Source organism: Nematolebias whitei, chromosome 16 (genome assembly GCF_014905685.2).
Source record: "Nematolebias whitei isolate Nwh7 chromosome 16, NemWhi1, whole genome shotgun sequence".
In the NCBI taxonomy this organism is placed as follows: domain Eukaryota; kingdom Metazoa; phylum Chordata; class Actinopteri; order Cyprinodontiformes; family Rivulidae; genus Nematolebias; species Nematolebias whitei.
In genome coordinates, this window is record NC_056513.1 from 17372442 (window position 1) to 17379652 (window position 7211).

The following is a 7211-nucleotide window of genomic DNA, read 5'->3' on the forward strand; positions in this document are numbered from 1 at the left end:
AGGAACTTACTACTGTGGTCCAGACTCACAGCTGAGGCTTGAACACTACACAAAGATTCACCTGGCTGTAGGTAAGAGCAAGACATGCAAAATAAGATGCAAAGAAAATTTAACATCAAAATCGCAGCAATTTCAGTCACATTTTGATTTAAACATGTACCAGTACATGTAAATAAAAAAACACTGTTCAGTTTTTATGTAACTTTTAAAGGAGCTGGTAAATGTCATAAAAATGTTGTATTACTGAAAACGCCATTTCCTCTGATCCATGTCCTAAATGCTTTTCCTCATTATCATATATGAAAACTTTCAATATTTTACTTGTGGAAGTATTTTGTATTTAATCATTTGTTTCTAGTTTCTTTACATCAAAACAGCACTGTGAGCCCGATCACCAGTGAAGACGTTACGTCACTGTCACCACATCAGACTGGTAAACCCATTACACTTCAACGTTTAATGCTTAACTTAAAAAACTCTACTTGTTTACCAACACCTTAGTGTCAGAAATGTATTAATAATTAATAATTAATTGTAAATCAATAAATTATCACATGAAACACTGATGGTCCAGTTTGTAATTGTATCATCAGATCTGTGGCTCTATGACTTGGACACTCAGGTAAAGAGAGGAGCTGTCAACTGGTCAACACCTGGTGGTGAACTGAGTCCAGTAACAAATGCAAATTGAAGGTGAACTGGGAACGTTTGGTAAAGGCCCATGTCAGTGCGATCTTCAACTCACACCTTTGGAAGAGTTATCCACATGTCCTAAAGAAAGGAAGAGCGTAGAGTAGAGATGCTATTTTTTATTTATTTTTTTTTTTGATCGAATGGAGTCAGTTGAGATGCATCAGGGATCTGTGTAGGATGCTTCTGACATTTTGGAGGTTTTCAGGATATGTCCCACTGAGAAGAGAACCAGAAGCAGACTCAGAACTTGCTGGAGGGATTACATTTCCTCTTTGGTCTAGGAACAAATTGAGGTTTCCCGTAAGGACCTGGAGAATGTCTCTGAGGAGAGAGGAGTTCTCTCTTGGATCTGTTGCCTCCATGAGCCGACTATGGATAAGTGGTAGAAGATTGAGAGAGAGAGATAAAAACTAATAATATGATTTAAAATTAGACTAATGGTGTTCAGAGTAGGTGGTATACATGATAATGGAATTTACTAGTTATATTTCAAGTTAGATGTTTAATTTTTCTGACCCTGCAGGTTTTGTGGTGTCACAGAGGTTTTATGTTTAGTTTTAAGTTTGAGGTAGTAATGTTTTAACTATGTTCCTGTTTAGATCATCTTTGTGTTGAATCTGTTTTCAGTTGGACTCCTTATATCAGTTGTCAGTGTTTTCCTCTTCCCATTGTCCTTTAAGTTGCTCTTTGGACTTTGTGCTTTACTCTTAAATTATTTTTGGTGCCTTTTATTGACTTTAGTTGTTTTTTTTTTATTCTAAACAGGCCTGAGTATTGTTGTTAGATGATGTAATAAATGGGAGAATCTGAATAATTAAAGTATGGATTGTGGATTCAATGGCAATGTGGGAGTGGTGGTGCAGAGGTTAGAGAAGATGAGCCTCTGAGGTCAGTGATTCAAATCCCTGGGCCAACAACAAAAATATCTTGTTGGTTTGACGCTGATTTTTCTATAAAAACACTTTGCATTGCATTTAAGAAGGACGTAATAAAGTTTTGGTTGATTAGTGCGCTGAACATCTCATCTAAGTTCTCTTTTTATTTTTTTTATTTTTTAGATGTGAATCCGTTTTACATCCGGCTTACAGTCCTGGCTGTGCTGTTGATCCTGGCAGCTGTTATTTTAATAGTTGTTAACTGGAAATCAAAGAAGCTGAAAGGTACATTTTACACATCATTTTACACAATATCACATCACTTATGTTTACATCTATTTTTTGAAAGTACACTTCATTTACACACACACACAACATGAATGAGACAAACCAAGACAAATAAATATCTATTGTTTTGAAGGTGGAGTTGGTCTGAAAGAATCAAACACTTCATTTCCTGGTGAAGAGATGCAAATGAACCGCGTAAGTGAATAAGACCTAGTTTGCAGCAAGTTTTATTTGTTTGTGTATCTAATGTTTCATTTGGTATTTGAAGAGAAATTGCATCATCTTCAACAGCTAAACAAACACAACCTCATGTGTCATTTTTTTATGCAAGAGAATGTGAGAAATGTGAGTTATCCAATGTTAATAGGTGGATTTAAACAATAAGTAAAAATTTAAAAAATGACCAGAATATTGCTTTTATTGAAACAGAAAATCTGTGTTGTGTATTTTATATATTACATTCAAAAATATTGTTATAGTCTTTTTAATGTAGTTATGTGCATGACAGTTTAACAAACACATCTCATCTTATTTACCTGATTTGCAGTTTTCTAAAATGCTGTTTGTGACAATTAATGTGCAACATTCATCACTATATCCCTCTATGTAGATTTAGATTTTCTAAATAAAATAATGATGGAATTGTAAAAGCAGTGAAACAACTACTGAACACTGAAAGAACTGCACTCTTTAAAACCTGTGGTTCTGTTTAATTAAGCTGAAGAACACTCATCTTTGTGACTTGGTGTTTGTTTTTTAGTTTGTTGAAAATCCAGAAGCTTCAGCTCACTTAAGGAGCTCCGGCTACAACCATGAAGCTGCTGAACATCAGGAACAAGTGAACCAACGTCTCACTCCATCAGAAGACACCTACTCTGTCTGTCAGAAGCTGCAAAAATAACAAAGTAGAAATCAACGTCTTCATATTTGTTTGAAAATGTGTCTTAATGCAAAAAGAGTTGTTCAATCTGTTGGATTCATTTACTTGGTGAACTCATTTGGGCACAAAATGTGATATATGTTTTGTTCTCATGCCCAGTTTTAACTCAAAAATATACAATGTGGACCGTTACAGAACCTAAAAATTATATAATGGGACAGTTTAAAAAAAAGTTTTTAAAAGTTCTTGAATTGCGCCGCTCGAGGTGGCTGCATGTTGGAGCAGATCTGTTACTTTCATTCTGAGATTTTGCTTTTGGAATCTTTAATTCCTCTTTTTCTGGATGTAATTCACATTTTTTGGATGATTGTTTCCTCTGGTATCAGATGCTGTGCAGCTGGAAGGATTTTTACTGATTTTTTTTTAGTTTTGGACATTTGTTATTATGCGTAACCATGGCAACAAGGCAGTTTTCTACAACCAGCAGCTGATTAACATCTCAAAAGCTCAAATAATATCTCAACACAGCACCAAATCTCAAATGAGTTGAAAGGATGTTCTGTGGATGCATTCTCATCTACCTGCCAGCTGTGCTCGAGTGCCTGACCACTGAGATCCTGGAACTAGCAGGAAACACGGCTCATGACAGCGGAAGGACAGGATCGTCCCTCTGCACCTACAGCTGGCTGTCCGCAGTGACGAGGAGCTCGGCAGACTGCTGGAGGAGTGGCCATCGCTCTGGGAGGAGTTCTGCCCGGCATTCGGGTGGTCCTACAGACCGGGGGAACCAAAAGGCCAACCGAGTCTGGGTGGATGGACCTGACGGCATCTGCAGCCAGTTTCTTAGGATCCACTGTGGGATGGACCTTTACAAGAGATCCTTCCTGCCTACAGCCATCAGTATCTACAACATCTCTTAATGAAATGAGGATAATGAGTTACTAAAACAAATAATTTCACTCTGGGATTAATATTGTATTTTTGAATTGAATTGAATTTTTTTGCCTTGTTTTAACCCACACTAAATTAGAAAAACAAGTAATTGTGTGTGTTTCGTAAAACACTTATATTCGTGTGTATAAACCTTTTTGAAAGCCAGTGTCTGAATAAACAACAGATCAGCTGAGTAAAATGTAAAAAGTTCAAGAGACGGCTCAACCTTGAAACAAATATCTTACAGAAATCAATCAGAGCTGGTCACAACAAAGAGTCATTTCTGTCATCAGAGACGGAAACTTTGTCTATTTTTTGTGTTTTTAATGCTGTGCATTGCAAGATCAAGTTATAATGTCCAGTCTGCAACTTTTTTTGTTTCAAGTTAACTGTTGGTTCTAAATGTTGGATTCCTCTTTCTGCATTAGAGACAATTAAGGAAAACCCTTTTCTTTTTTCTATTTGTGAATTTGTGTTTCTACTAAAATGTTTTGTTTTGCTAACAGTGAAGCAGCAGAGTATAAAAACTTTGACATTACTGATGGTTAGGAGGTAAAAACTTTAGTGACAGAAGTAAATGTGACATTTTGTTCCTTGCACAGTTCATGACCTCATGTTTGTATAAAACCTTTATTTGTTTTGTGTTCAAATTAAAATCTTCACATCCATTTGAACTTATCTCACTTTCTTTGCACTCCAAGTTTTCTTGTGTTTAATAGTTTCTTGTTGCTTTAGCAATAATAGTTTATCATCCTTGTAACTCCAGCTGCTGAAATTATTTTAATTTAGAGTTTTTTGTTTCATTCCTGGCAGCACGGTGGATCAGTTGGTAGAGCTGCTGGCTCTCAGCGAGCAGGTTACCCTGGATCAAATCCCAGTCTGGGGTCCTTTCTGGGTGGAGTTTGCATGTTCTCTCCGTGCATGCGTGGGTTTTCTCCAGGTACTCCGGTTTCCTCCCACAGACTAAAAACATGCATGTTAGGCTGATTGGTAACTCTAAATTGTCCCTAGGTGTGAGTGAGAGAGTTAATGGTTGTTTGTCTCATTTGTCTCTATGTCCCTGTGATGGACTGGAGACCTGTCCAGGGTGTCCCCTGCCTCTCGCACAGTGACTGCTGGATATGGAGACAGTGACCCCTGCGACACAAAATGGAAGAAGCGGGTAAAAGATAATGGATGGATGGATGGATGGATGGATGGATGGATGGATGGATGGATGGATGGATGGATGATGTTACATTTGCAGTTGAAGACTTTCACACTTTTTAAAGGTGTCTTGTCATATTTTACAAAAGATTGTAGGAAACATTTAGTTCATGTAGAACCTTTGGAAGAGGCTGATTATTATTATTATTTTTTTAAGTTAGCTTTATTTTAACAAATCACTATATTTGCATTTAATTAATTATACCACCAGCATGCACGTACACGTGTGCATATTCTTGTAAACGTACTTTTTGTGGACTTTGCATTGACATCTATTCATTTTCTATATCTTAACGCTGTCAGTTTCCCTAAACCTAACTATTACTAATACATGCCTAGTACTAGTAATAGTAAACTAGTACTAGGCAACTACTAGTAAACCTAAACCCTAATCCCCCAACAAAACTTTTCCTTATGGAGACCTGGCTTTGGTCCCCAGGAGGAGCAGCTGATCCCCACAATGTAACCTGAAACAAAAATGCCCCCCCCCCCCCCCACACACACACACACACACAACACACACACATAACTTGCTTACATTCCCATTGGGGGGTGCATGTTTCAACACAACCCACCTTAGGGGACACCCCTTTCTTAATGGTTTGGGGACAAACTGGCAAGTGAATTTGTTTACTTTAAATTCACATTAAACAAATGTCACCTGTTGGAAAAATGGGTCTTACAAGGTAACAAATACCAAGGCACATACACACACAAACAATTTAGTAGTTATTTGTATTTTGTATCTTTTTTTTTTACATTTTTTGCTCCTGTTAACTATTTTTGTGTAATTATGCAAAAGCATTTTTTGTAAAAAGCCAACATTAAAAAATATACGAGTTTTATGAGTTTTACTTGCACTCTGCAACAGGGACAATAAACCACTTTTTAATTCTAATTTCATTTCATGTTTTTTTTCTACATTTGAACTCTTCTTTCATGCTCAACTTTATGTGAGCGGCCAGATTCACCCTGGACAGTCCACCAGTTCTTCGCAGAACCACTTATAGACAAACAACCATTCACGCCTTTCTGCACACAGGAAGCTCATAACTGGGTTTAGAAGCTGTGATCTTCTAATTATTCTGCAGGGCCGCCCAAAATGACACTTCACCAAGTTCCCACACATGAAGTGTTGAAATCACTCCCAGTTCAGATCTTTGAAAACCACTGATGTTCCTCTAAATGTCTCACAGAACTGTTAGAAGTCATTTCTGCTTTACGCTGCAGGAAGGTCAAGATGAGGAGTTTCCAGAACCTGCTGCTCGTTCTGTGCTGTAAGTTTTATTATTTACTGATCTCAAATTAACATAACTTGTCTTTATCTAACAAGATAGTCTGGTCCTCTGAACAGATTGTTGTAATGAGCCTCAACCATCAAGAGAGAGACTCAACAGAGTCCAGAGGACCTGACTTAACCTTGTTAGAATTTTTTACCTGGTCTGTTGAACATGCATCAGGATAACTTGTGTTTGGCTGAATACTTTAATATGTGATGACAAGTTTTAATATCATGGGTGATTTTTAGTTTATACATGTTTAAACAAAAATCAATAAATATTTTAAACATTTCAGGAACTAATTCAATCTCTGAGACTGAAATGTGAACATCTTGTTTTTATGTGAAAACTAACAAAGTTAATTCAGATTCTCTGGATGGATAAAAAAAAATTGTTGAAACTTTTTTTTATATCCATGAAGTAAAATTTAATGTTAATCTATTTTCTCTTTTCCAGCAGCTCTGAGTTGTTCCACATGTGCTGCAGCTGTGATCCAGGTGTTTGGATATGAGGGACGAGGTGTAAATATTTCCTGCCCATATGATCAAGGTTATGAGGATAATGACAAATATTTTTGTAAAGGCAATGAATGGCTTACCTGTAAAGTTCTTATTAAAGTTTCACAAAAGAATAAGAATAAATACTTCATCCATGATGACAAAAAGTTACGGATGTTTAATGTGACTATTTCTAAAATTCGTCTCGATGATGCTGGAACGTACTGGTGTGGAGTGGACAAAACATTTAGAGATATCAACACTGAAGTAAGACTGGCAGTAAAAAAAGGTAAGTAAAACATATCCACAATTAAAAAACCACATTAATATAAACTAATTCAATAAAACAAGGCTACAGCTGATGTTACTTTGGCTCAGTCATCGTCACATCATAACAAAAGTTTTCATCTGAAAAAGGTGTCATTTGTTATAAATATTTCTTATGTGATAATTTATTAAAATAACATGAAGTGAGTTAAACAGTGAAGAGGTCTGGACCAGCTTTTAATTTTATATTAATTCAAAATGCAGTTAAGAATTCAAAGCAGCCACATATTAA